Genomic DNA, 14,747 nt, shown 5'->3' on the forward strand with positions numbered 1-14,747 from the left:
AAAGCCGAAACTTTTTGAACCCGTACACAACAGCGAGTAACTCTTTTTCACAACTGCTATAGCCATGCTCCTGTTTAACATTCAGCTGGCAAAAGCTACACTACTGTATTCCATCTATCCTCCTACCAATGTTTCATGGAACACCTCGTATCTGATGCCATAATCTGAATTTCCATAGCTAGACAGAACGGCAGCGACATTTTGGGGTAGTGTAACATTTTACTACTGCATTAAGTTGTTCTTTATTGCTAAGAATTCGCACTCACACTCATTGCTCCGTATCCATGTCAAGTTCTTCTTTAATAGTTTGCACAGCTTTTGAGTATTCATCACCCCAAGACCCAGAAATTTTTTGTAAAAACCACACAACCCAAGGTAAGATTTTATTGTTTTCTGGTAACTGGTCTTTTGCTCTCTGAAGTCTCTAAGCTTCTCACTGTTTGGCAAAATACTTTTTGATGGGAGTTTATGACCTAAAAACCCAATTTACACTCCAAAAAATTCACACCTAGGGAGTTTTTAGGTAATGCCTTCCCTTCTTAATGCCAAGTTCACTTCCTCCAACAACTTGCAATTTTTGCACCAAGATTCTGTGGCAATTAAAATACTGTCCATGTAGACAAAAAGTTTGCTCATTAATCGATCTCTCAGTACATGAATGGCACCGCTCTGAATTGATAACTCCATCCTTCGAATAGAAAAGCAGTGTATCATCTACTCCCTTCAGCCAACGGAATTTGACAAAAGCTAGATGTCAAATCGACATTCAAAATCAGTTTTATATTGCGAAAATTCTTTAAAGGTTCCTCCACGTTGCCTGGTTGGTCTAGTTCTCTTACTATAACCTCATTCAGTTTGTGAGCGTCTAAAACTATTATAACTGAATTATCTTTCTTTTTAACTATCAGATTGCAGTAATCACGCCTACACTGTTCCACAATATCCCATTCTAACATCTGTTTTAATGTAGCCTGCACTGCCTTCTGATCAGCAATAAGCGTCATGTGTAGTTTTGATCTGATATGCTCATGTGGCCTCACCTTAACTGAATATTCAAAGTCCAACACCTTACCAGGCTTGTCTGAGAAAATATCTTGATAATGACTCAACAAAGTACTCAATTCCTCCTTTCTGCATTCAGAATATCATCAACAGCTTCATTAGTTTCTTTTATTTGGTCATATGTACAGAATTACAATTGTCCCAACCTTCAGTAATTACTGTATGAGCAATTCTTTGGTCTCCAGTTAACAGACTTTTGAATATTACTTTCCTCCTCTTACTCTCTAATTCAAATTCAAGATATTCCTCAACATAATTGAAAGACATTTTTCATTTACACAGGACGCCCATACCCAGTACGACATCTTTAACTAAACCATTGAAATGGCTCTGAGCACTATGGGACTTAACATCTATGGTCATCAGTCAACTAAACCATTCACTACAAAACATCTTCTGCTAAAACAGTAATCACTACACTTAAACTCAAAATGCATTAATGTTTAATGGGTTTACCTGCTGTCTTAAACTTAACACAGTTGACTGGGAAAATTACGGATTTCTTATTCTTATTTCTATTTCTATTTGTAAATTACTCTGATATGGCCAACACATTACTGCTGGAATCTATAAGTGCATTTATTTTTTGATTACTAACCTTGGTTTCTAATATAGGTTGCACATTCATAATTTTTTCCTCCTCTAAACACTGCTCCCTCAAAAAATCAATTTCAATATCCCTTCCTTTCTTCTTCATATCTATTGTACACACTGTAACTTCAGACCAACTTCAATTTCATTATCATCATCAGACAACTCATTAAACAACCCCTTCACCCAGAGTCATCTTTCATCCCTCTAAGACCTCTTGCTGCTTTATGTTTCTCCTGTGTCCAATAGTGAGGTAGTAACAACTTCAAAATTTTTCTGTACCATTTCCAATCATTTATAGAGCAATCACTTTCTTTCTTGCCATATCATTCAGTGCTAACATCATATCCTAAAGAAAAACTTTTACCTTTATGCACTTCTATATTCTCAAGGGCCATCTCTAAATTATCTGTAGGTTTTAAATTGCCCTCAAAATCCTTCATTTTACCATTCTTGTAAGCATCAAATATACTGTTCCCTTCCTCTGAAGTAATGATATCAGTAGCTGCAACATTCTCGCAACTAACCACACAATGTAATACCTCATCTCTCTTACACAAAATGTTATTTCTTTCCTCCGAAACACTCCAAACTTTACGACAATTAACTCCATTATTAACATCTGCTGCTAGCTCATAAGATTCAACGCTTAAAATATCCACTACATCCGTCAAAACGTTATAGAAATCACCACCAATAACTTCATCAACCTCTGCTGATACACCAGTCAGATTGCCATTACTACATTGCACCATATCACAATTCACATTACAATTGAATTCCGCCAAATTTTGAACTACCTCTGTCTCCATAACATTTTCTCTCCTCTCAGATTCCTCCAACACTTTGCTTCCTGATCCACCACCTAACACTTTATTTTCGTTTCATCCTTCCACATCCACTCAACTCATGCTCTCATCAAGAACCAATGGTTCACTTCCATACATAGAAATAAACCCACAAGCTCCATCCTCTGAGAGATCTAAATCAGTAGCCTCAACTTTCGCAACTTTAGTCTCTAAAACATCATCTTTGCTAACTTTTCACCCACTTCCTCCAATACATAATAAAATTCATCACCAGCTGAAGAGACCTGCTGCACCATCTTCACAAATACCTTCACTTACTTCCATTGATATACATGAAACTTCGTCTCCAGCTGAGAAGATTACTACTTTGCAGCTTTCACAAATAGCTTCACCCAGTTTCTCTGAAACAAAATTATCTTCATTACTTTCACCTACATTACTATAATTATAGCTATGTTAGTGCCCCATAGAATTCACTGTAAATTCTACTGCCACTAAATTCGGATCTCTTTTGATCACAGAATCTTTCAATAAACATACATTCATTCCATCATTCACTTCTGTATCACCAATGCCATTCTCTCAACACATTTTACAATATTTCTTGCACCCTGTTAAGGATTGCACTGCTTAAAATTATTCCCCATTTTATTTTTATTTCTTATAACCTCCATCTCCAACATTTGTGGCTTATTTGCCGAATTTTGGACACCCATAGAATTTTTAAAATAACATGTAATTTTCAACACCAGTCTATTTCTCTCTGACCTCTTATTCTGGTGTTGCATTTCATACAGCTTCTGTCTCTCAAATCTTCATTCCTGGTTTTGATTTCCATTACTCCTTTGAAAATTATTATTATGGTGATCATTATTTCATGGCTTGAATTTCAACAACTGGTCAAGTTTCTCAATGAAATCTAAAAATCCATCAATGAAATTTGGTGAGCTGTGGACAAGATCCCATGGTAAATGATCATCAGCAAATCTCATCACTAATATCCGTCAACACTCAAAGCAGAAGATTTAAATATGTCAACTTAGCCAGTTGCTGCTTACAACAATCCCACATCGACCCACTTCTGTGTTTAAAACTTGGTCCACTTAGGAGCTTTTGATTGCATTTGATTTGCTTTGCTCCAGAATTTGTTCAGGAAACAAATCTCAAACACTTCTTAGGCAGTAAATGAAGCACTCATTAAATTATCCCATGACTGTGCATTGCCCTCAAAATGCCTTTTAGCAAACTTAATTTTTGCCTCTTCTGGTATTACTTTCACAAAACAATTTCCATATGCAGCAAGAAAATCAAGTGGATGGTGTTTTCCACCATTTGCAAAACATTTTGTGGTTTTGGATTAACCCATGGAGTACCTGATTTGCTGCTAAAGAATTTAATTTTGCATGTACATTTCTTAGCTGTTCTTCTCACAGCATAGCTTCTTTAATTAACTCCAATATTCTCCACTCTTAAACACCTCCACTCAACAAAATGTTAACAGACTTAGTGGTCACTTCCTCAAGTGCATATTGCTTCAGCACACAATTCTTAACATTGCCACCAGCTCACCCTGTATGTTTTCAAACCTATCCCCAAAATCTTTTCCTACAGTATCGACTCTGGAGTTAACTGGGCCAACATCCTCAGAAATCTTGCCCACAACTGCCCTGATACCTGCTAATTTTGAATCAATAATTGCTTCTGTATCAGATATAACTGTTTCCATCTCATCTTTTACATTTTCTGCTACACTTGTCTCTACATTTTCAGTTTTAGAATATAGCTCTGTTTTCACAGAACTAAGCTCTGTGCCCAAAGCTCCCATACTAGACTGCATTGCTCCCATACTAGATTGCATTTGTAGCAAACTGAGTTAGCTGTGATGATCTATTGTCTGGAAGCTTGATTCCCATCCCTGGTTTTGGACTACCTGACCAGTCAGTAAGTTCCATTTCGGTACTCCCACATTCAGAATTAAAACTAACTGGTCCACTAGTATTGTCTGCACCACTCAGACTAGGTGGTAGTTAATTCATTGTAAACTCCATTGCTGTTGCTGACCCTATGGGTTCACACATGTTAATGCTATGAATTAAGTACTTAACTTGTCTGTCATGCTGGCTGCTTCTGCAGTACTGCTGCTGCCAAAAGTGTAGACCTACTAATGCTGAGGATCTCGAAGTCATCAGCAGTAGTTCAGACTGCCATGGCCGCCCCTGCCACTGTACTGCCTTCATGGTTTTCACTGTTGCTAGCCGCTGCTGACTCGAACTCAGCATGCCTCTGCATACTCTCCTTCTTTCATGAAGTTCCACACCTAACTTCCCCACATCTATCTTTTGCTACCAGTTCTCATGCACAGAACTGCTGTAATATCTTATGCTCAGAGCCCCCATGCAAACACCTATCATGCAATAGGTTTGGGACCTGCATCACAGAACACAGTATTATAATTGCAGTTGTACTCTAAAGGGATTACACTCATAACCCAGATGAGCCTAGAAATGAAACAGTACCTAATGGTTACTGCTGAGTGTAATTGCTCTTCCAAACAACATCCCAAACAAGCAGAACAGGTTGTGCATTTACCTGTAGTTACTCATACTTTAGGCATTCGCACAATGCATGGCTCTGTTTAAAAAGAGTAGCTGTATGTAGTTATAGGGCCGAACTGCGCATGACTGGTTTCGTAACCTGCAGCTGTGATCCTATAGTGAAATACTCCATGCATTGGCTAGCATTGCGAGATAATAAAATGCACAGAAATACAAAATGAAAGTTAATTGAATAATTTAATAATAAGGGTTCTATTCTAATGTCTGTAGTTGATGCAGATGACAGAATTATACTGAATAATCTTTACCCACGAAAGGACGTTTCAGATAAACGGGAAGTACTCCTATGATATTCACTTAGAATACAAACAGAAAATATCCTTATCAAATGCAGTAAAGTTACGTTGAGAGTGTTACAAGAAAGGTAGCAGAATTCCCAAACTAAATATTCATCATATATGTGTGAAAACTCAGTCCATTTCATGACCACATTACACAAAATCTTCAGAAGCTCAAACCAGTTCACAGTTCAACATGATGATCCCCAATGTACACATGATATGAAGAGTAGCAACTTACGCTCTCTATCATCAGTTTGGAAATATAACCAGAAAAAGTTAGAGTTCTAGTTTGGAGCACATTCAGATCTCTCATGAGTTAGAATCCATTCAAAGGATAGAGTATTGTAGTGGCCATTCACCACTCAGAATCGGTCACATATATGATTGTATCACATACTTTACCACAGGCAGGTCTGCCTTCTTGTAGCACTCGACACAAAGTATAAAAATGTTGTCAAAATTAATGTCTTACAGTAGCCGTTCACAGGTCAGAAGCAGTCACCTCCTCGATCAGATAACTCACGTCACCTGAGGCACGTCTGCCTTCTTCAAGAGTGAATGTAAAAGTCTCCAATTGCTCCCGTAAGCTCTTCACTCGAAAACTCTCAGTCGCCACTTGACTCCCATACTGTTTTGCTGCTTTTCCAAAAATACATCGTTCTGAAATTCTACAAACATGATTTGACTCAACATGACCACTTTCCAGACCAAACTAATATATTACAACAAATGAAGAAACGTTATAAATAACCGGTCAAATTTCTATTAACTATAAATAATTTATTCATAAATAAATAAGCTAGTATTCTTGTGCAAGTGCATTCACATTAAATGACAATAAATTGTTGTTAAATATTGTTTACACGCATTTATGATTTCTTGACAGAAGCGTCTTGTGGTTCTCTTTTCAATTTTGGTATCCACTAACACATGCAATTGACCACTTTTAAATTAGCACAGTTTTTAATAGCACTTGCAATCAAAATTTCATGAAAAGTTACTGGCAAAATAGTAAAACGTTCATTAAATAAAAAGAAAAGTGTGACAAAACATGAAGTACCGATGCTGTGTTCATTTGCCATCTAAATGTAAAGGATACGGTGTTCTGACAAACATTTGCATAATAAAAAGATATAAAAGACATTTTAAACCAATAAATAAAATAGATAAAGACATGTTGACATGACAGCTACAGTGCAATGTTATCATCTGAGATACTGTATGTTGATATCACACAAAGCGTTTAAAAGGTGCTAATTCAGATGCTCATTGTGAACATTTTTATTCGCGGTGTATTTTAAAGATATTGAAATATTGTTGTGTGTTTGGATACACCTCATTTTTCTGAGATTGTAGATGTATTCAGACTTGAATTAATAATTAACTGTTAATTTTTGTAGTCTCTCAAAGAGCTAGTAAGAAGCCACCTTTCAGCTTGTCTGAAACTCTGCCATTTCATGGAGCACTGTCTCCTGCATGAAGCTCATGCAATAGACAGCCATCCAAATTGCCAGATTTGGTATTTTCCTGCTTCTGGTGAAGCTGCTCAACTCTACACCTCGCAGGCAGGAACCAGTCAACTAGATGGGCTGGCTAAAGTGCAGCCTTTGCCGTGGGCCTGCTAGCATTCAGCGATGCAGCAGACTCATCCCACCTCATAGTAGTACCAGGTGTAACATTACAGTAGGTAGTGCAGAAGTGAGATTGGCAGATTTCTAAAGATGAGATAAGTAGATCAAGTAACTACTGAGGGGCACTGAATCAAGCTGGAGAGAGAGAAAGAGGGAGGGAGAGGAATTTTATGGTATAGCTCAGCTAAAAGAAGAGATTATTAATTTAGTATTGTATGGTAAAAAACGTGGATACAGTAAGTTAAGTGGGGGGTTTCGAATGGAGACCTTCATGAGATGGAGTAGCATGGAGAAGACCTTCGGAGTGAAGACCACATAAATTTAATTACATTTCAGAACAAGAACATCTTCTCAGATTCCTTCACTATCAATCACCACTGAGCTCTAGACAAAGTATATGAAGTATAAAGTAAAACTGTTGTTAAGTGTGGTTCCACAAGAAAGACGACTACTGTTGGAATGCCACACACATAAGAAACAAATAAACAATTTTCATGTTGAAATCTTCACAACCTGTAAAGGATATCAGTGATAAGATTTGCTGATGAATATGGACTGAAAGTGAACCAGATGCATAGAGGAAACTTCTATGAATACACATTTGGAGCACAGCATTGTGTGATGAAATAATTGAACTTACCCCCAACTGCTCTCCAGAATTGATCATTGGAGGCTCATCATTCGATCTGACACTGCAAACCAGTCCGTAACTTGTTGAAAGTCATCTGAGATGTATTTGCCATCACAGTGCCGCTAAGACTTCAAGTGGGGGTGATGGTCATAGTTCAAAATGCACTGTCTACTTCATGAAGAGAGTGACATAGCATAAGGAGCAATGAGTGCTGAGTGTGACTGATCATAGGGAGAAAGAAAGAAATATTGTAGCTAGGCTATATAATAGCCTGTCACTAGAAGCAAAATTCATCATTTATACATACCTCAGGAGGCATGCTGTGAAAGTGCTTAGCAAAAGTCTCAAAATGTTCTTGACTGAATTACTTCAAATTTTTACTCTATAGGCTAATAAACATTTGAACAGATATAGGCTATATAGCGTTATTCCCTAAGAACGTGCAAAAATGTAACAGGGCACAAAGAATGCTCCACTGAACAATTTGAGGTAGGGAACCAGGGGTTGGACAAGCCAGCTTAAGGAGATATGGAAGTAAACTTGCCTCCCACTTTGTCTAGCATTACTGTTTTGGAGCTTATTTACAGCCAATCGGTGTACAAGTTTACATGTTCTGTGCTGTTTATTTACGTGTACATTCTTGGCCAGCATGGTAGGCAACAATCTCATTGGGCCATATTTTCTACCTGGCCATCTGAATGGCCACATTTACTTGAGGTTCATGTAAAGAGTTCCACCCGAGTTGTTGGAGAATGTACCCTTCGCTGTTCATAAGAGGATGTGGATATCCGCAACAAACCCAATGCTGTATTTCCTGGTCTCTGGATTGGAAGGAGAAGTCATATTTCATGGCCTGTGAAGTCACCTGACCTGAATTTTCTTGATTATTTCCTATGGGGACATCTAAAGTCACTTGTGTATGGGACTCAGTGGATACAGAGATGGAATTAGTTGCCAGAATTGTAGCTGCCTCTGATGTGATTCGAAACACACTGGGGATATTTGTCAGGGTGTGTCAGAACCTTGTTCACCAATATTCTGCTTCCATTGAGGCTGACGGCCATCAGTTTCAGCACATTTTGTAAGATACAGTACAAATGGCTCTTTCGTTGTGTCAGTGATGGTATTTGCACTTAACTGTAACTAATGTAAATTAAAATGAACACAGTAATTTTATTTTGGTTACCTCCTTAAGCTGGTTTCCCTATCTCAAATCATTCAGTGCAGCATCGTCTATGAACTGTTAAATTTTTGCACACTTTTACGGAAACACCCTGAAGCACACTTTATTGGCAAAAATCTCAGAAAGTTCTTGGCCTATTTATCTCAATTTTTACACAATACACTAAAAACATAGGCTACATTTTTTGAAACAACACTACAGTTTTTCTGCTAAAGCCAACTCCGAGAGAAAATGCTGTGTTGTGAAAATGTGTGGCTTAGTTTTCTTTCTCACAGTCAGTTTTAACTATGATATGAGGGAAATTTAGATCATTAGATAAACTGTTTCTCCCATATGTATTCTTTCTCCTGAGACATAATTTCAAACAAAATCTGATTTGTCTGAAACTTGGTAACCTACCCCACTTTCAGATTAAACCCATGCAAAATACTGTCATAGAAGCTACTATCCACTGGAGAGATCTCTCTCATAACCCACATACCAATGATCCCAACCATTCATTTTAAGTGACATCAATTTCTAATGAATATTTCCTTTGCAACACTGATAAAAAAAGGCTCAAAGTCTGAGAAGGGGAGGCAGAGATTATGCTGTACATCAATTTTCCATACATATTTACCAAAAAGATTACTGGATTCATCAGTATATAAATAAATTCAGTACACACTCATTTTCCCTCTGTCAAAACAACATGCCTTGTGAAGTATGTATCAAATAATTTTTATACACTCTAAATTCATCATGTATGTAACGTTGTCCATGGGTTGCTATATAACCATTCAGCTCAATGCAGAAACACACCTACAATATTAATAATTTTCTCCTTATCAGTTAATGGATGTTTCAGGTAGGCAGCAGGACATATTGCATCAAATAGCACTCAAATGTTGACAACAGTTTTTCATTTCAATAATGCAGCATGTCATCACATAATCCAGTAGTTTTAGTGTTGAGTCACTAAGAACACTTATTACTGAGGTGATTTATTACAGATGCCCCTCATATATATATTCATTCAATACATACTTTCCCTCCATCAAAACCACATGCCATATAGCACTATTTAAGAAATAATTTTTTATTCACTCTAAATTCATATTTTATGTCACTTCTCCCATGGGTTGCCAATAAAATCACTCTCATCACTGTCAATAAACAGATGATGTTGTAGAATACCTTGCACAATATTACTGAACTTATACTTCACATCATTACTTAATGGATGTATCTGGGTGGCAGTGAGACATATTGCGTCATTATCACTCATATGTTGCCAATACTTTGCTGTTTTTATAATACAGTGCACATCACAACAAGATCCAAAAGTTTCAGGACTGTGCTGTTAAAAACACTTACTGTTCAGGCACTAAGATACTTACTGTTGGTGGACACTTTCTGGTCTAGACTCATCAGTTAATTGACTCTTAACAGTCTATCACACAAGCGATACCATTCTATTTGTGTGTGCTGCAGCTTCTTATGACATACCACATTGTCATTTCATTCAGTACCTGCCATAGCTCAGTGTCAAGCACTACCTGCCATAACTCAATGTCAGGTGACATTGACACGCTACAGACCACAATCAGTCAGGTAAAACATTTTCAAGAATAATAACATTGTACGAATGACTAAGTGAGCAGGTGGGTTTATGTGTATATGTGTAGTCCCTCCCTCCTTATCCCCAACCTACCTGCTGTTGTAATCATTGTAATATCAGTCATAACTCCATTAGTACGATGTGTGTGTGTGTTTGAGGTGGGGGAGGGGGAGGGAGGGGGGGGGGGTGCGCGCGCGTGAACGCACACCCTATCTCTCTCTCTCCCTGTGTATGTATAACCACCACCATCTGATCACAACATGCCTGTGTTTTGAAGCCACCCGCAACAGACACCATCACAATCTTGCATGCCAGTGGTGTCTGTGATGTCGATAACGATTTATTTCTAAATGTAGGTATTAACGGATGTAAGAAAAATAATTACTGTTCACATGTTTCTCTTCATGGGACATCCACAACTGTTATTCATTGTCTATGATAAAATCCGCTACAGTTGTAAAAACTATTTATTTCTAAAAATACGTAGGTCCCATCTTCAAGTGCATATTAAAATGTGAGTCCATAAGGAATGCGTAGGATACATCACTAAGATTAAAACAGGTTAAAATACATTAAAATACTGCATCACTGGCACATGCCATGCAAGAGAATATTCTCTTCAGTCCTACGTCTGCTAGAAAGCCCTCCGCAGAGGACAACAGTTCAGGCTTAGTGGAGCACTCACATGGATTCGAATGAAGACAGATGAGTGGTCTTTCGCACACAGTGGTTCATAGACACCCATCAGGCCAGTACGACACACAAATCAAAGTTTAAATGCTGGTGGGACTGGCCGTGTACCCATAATGTTAACAAATGGACTGTTCACACCATCCTGACGGCATTTCAACTTTGGACTGTGTGTCTGTGAAGCATTATGTGTGGAAGACCGCCCATTTGTCTTCATGTGGACCATGTGTGGAGTCCTCCTAAGCCTGGACCATTGTCCTCCTTTGTGATGGGCTTCTGGCAGACCTAGTACTGAAAATGATATTCTCTTGCATATGAGGTACCAGGGATGCATTATTGTAACCTTAGTTATGCAACTTTTGTGGACTCACGTTTCAATATGCACCTGAAGATGGGACATATGTCATGAAACTGAGAAGTACTTCCCTTTTCAGAAATAAATTACTTTTGCAACTCTAGTGGATTTTATCATTGACAATTTTTGTTCATTTTTTATCTATATTTTTTATGATCTCGTGAAACATTCTGCAACAGTAATATAAGCATTATTACCAGTGACACTTTTGTGTACTGTCTTATGTTACTACAGAGCACACACTACACGATTTCAACAGTAACGATGATTGTAATGCTCTCTACCCTCAAGGAAACACAGTGATTCATTCTTCCATTTGCTGTAAATTTAAATATTGATTGACGACTATGCCTTTGGTGACTTGACAACTGCTCTGTTATTGTGGCGCTATGACCCTACCTCCACTTCATGTCAGGGCTGTCATTCATAATACATCTCAGTTATGTGGACATCAGGAAACAGGAGTAGGTTCTCACACATATATAATTATGTAAGTTCTACTTCAAGCTGACAATTAATACTGTGCATGATGTTCCATGGGTTACAGGCAATGTAATTAAAATGCAAATATCTTTAATTTATGTGTGACACCACAGATATTGTTGCAAACTCACGTCCAATGATGAATAGCACGAGTGCAGAATTGACACCAGTATTGACACTGGCATGTTGAAGGTGTGATACCTGCCTTGTATCAGTTGGATACTTCAGAGATAATAATCTTGCAAAAAGTTAAACAATGTGTGGTCTTATGGCGTATTATGAACTAGAATATTTCCTGTTGGATAAGGCCAAATTGGGTGGGGGGATCTTGATTCACGTTGGATGACCTACCACTTCTACCCCTCTCCCTCCCTTCCCCTCCCCTCTCCTTCCTTGGGTGACCTTGCCATGTGACGAAAGCAATGTTCAATATGACATGCAAAGCTGTAAGATGACACAAGGGGTCATCAAATTTGTCTAGTTCTCCTACTGTCTGCCTACCAGCATAATAGCCATTCAGTCGAGACAAGCTGTGGCTCTGTGCATTGTTGTAGTCATTGCTGTTATTACTATTGACCTTTATGTCATCTCATATGAGGTCTATGAAGTCTAGTATTGACATAATATGCTCTAAGTCATCACATGAAACACAAACTAATTTCTTGTGACTGTCTAAATCTGCCTTCAGAATTCTGTATGAAAGATAGGTTTGGCCCAATAACAAGTTTTATTCAAATATTTCTCAAAATATTTTCATAGACTACTTTGTCTAACATGAAAGAGCTTAGGACTGAATACTTGTTTCCTAAGCCTCCCCTGGAGGCATCTTGACCAGTGGTAGAATGTGGTAGAAGTTTATCCATAAAAAAAGACCTTGAATTCTCTGTGTTTAATTACTCTTTCTTCAAGTAGTATTGAAGTTACCTCCTGCAGTACCTGGTTTGGTGATAAATCACCAGGATTCATTTCATTACTGTGCGTTGTATGATATGCAGCGGGACTGCTGTGACTATCGCATAATTATTAATTAGTATATGATGGAGTGCTTTGAACCATGCCCCTGACAGCAGACAAAATGTTAAAATTTACGCAGTTACTTGACACACAATTCTGGCAAATCTTTGTTTAAAGTCACTGTGTCTGAATTAAATTGGACATTACTGATTCACTGTAACTGTCTCGTTCAGAACTAGTGGCCATGACTAATTCACTTACAACACGTTTCAACATGAATTTAGTTTGCCATTAAATTCAACTTCCTTGAAAAAAAGCCATTGTGAAAACTCATCAGCACTGTGCTTTCGATGATAATTAAATTGCCTCTGTACATTAGCTTCCTCCTGATCCAGAAATAGGTACACTTTATTTTCTAATTTTCCTGCAATATCTTTCAGCTGATTTTATTCTTTAGACAAAGATTTATGGCTTCTGCCAAATCCATAATACATCGTCTTTAGCCATGTAACTTTGTCTGTTTAAGCATTAACGTGCAGTGACAAATTGTCAAAATTAATAGTGGATTTTGTTAAATCATTGGACCATTAGTTCAGCTGCATGTATAGCTTTTGTAATTGTGTCGATATGTTGTCTCCAGTTGCTTCAAAATTCGTTTGTTTTCCAGTCTTAAGACTTTTTGTACTTTCCTCCATTGCATGAAAACTTTGTAACAATTGCATTATTGAACTGAGAGGATTATCATTTGTTTGCACAATCGATTCACATAACTATCGTCCATTTGAACATATACGCAATTGAGACATTATTGGGTTGAATAATTACGCAACCTGAAGGATTATCTTGGTGTATATCACCATCATATAAATGACCACCATATTGATATCGCTTTCAGAAAATTATTTTAGATTGCATTCCGAAATATATGAATTTTCAATTTCTGCATTAGTGAATTCACTTAGCTCTGCATCAAGGCCCATGTTACAATATTCTCCTGTAACCATTTTGGCGTTTTTTCTTATTTTTACCATAAGGAAAAATTCGAGCAAATGAATTTTGGATTAATTATGATCTGTAAAAGTATCTACGTGGTAACAGCACTTAACATTCACTTTCATCTAAATCAGTAATAAAGCATTGTGCACCTAGCAATATAATGTGACTTTGCCATTACATGCAGTATGTTACTAAAATGGACATCTTGCGAGCAAAAAATTATTGCATGATAAAATGTATCTTACATGTAGTGAAAATTGTTTATTTGTAATGGATAAAGATCTTGATGTCAAAAGCTGTGCACACTTTAAAGATACACAAAAAAGTATGTTGTCTTTACCTCAAAGAATTCTCTATAAATCTCTTATTTCTTGTTAATTTTTTGTCATAAAAATTCTGGTTTTACTTATTTTCCATTCTGTGCAATGGTTCCTGTCATTTCCATCATAACAATTTTCGCAGCCCCAGTTACATACTGAGACATAAAACAAACATTATAAACCAATTCCTGATGCATGCTCGTCATTATAATTCTCCCTTCTCTTTAGTGAATAATAAAATATTATTTGTTTTATGTGATTAACAAGAAGAGAAACTGGAACAATCTTAATGGTGGGAGTGGCGACAGAAATCGGCACAATCAATGCTTGTTGGTCCCTTACTAACAGATTGATGTATGACCATGGGAAGCAATATACATGTATGTATTTCAAGGCTACATAAATGCTACTTTTAAAAAGATCAAGCTTTATAAAACTAATTTTGAATAAACAGAGGTTATTTTATTGATTGTGCAATATGCATTTAAGGTTGCACTAATGGCACTCGATCAATAGCATCATGGTGTTAGTAATGCCCAACTTCAT

This window comes from Schistocerca americana, chromosome 5 (assembly GCF_021461395.2).
Source record: "Schistocerca americana isolate TAMUIC-IGC-003095 chromosome 5, iqSchAmer2.1, whole genome shotgun sequence".
NCBI classification, from domain to species: domain Eukaryota; kingdom Metazoa; phylum Arthropoda; class Insecta; order Orthoptera; family Acrididae; genus Schistocerca; species Schistocerca americana.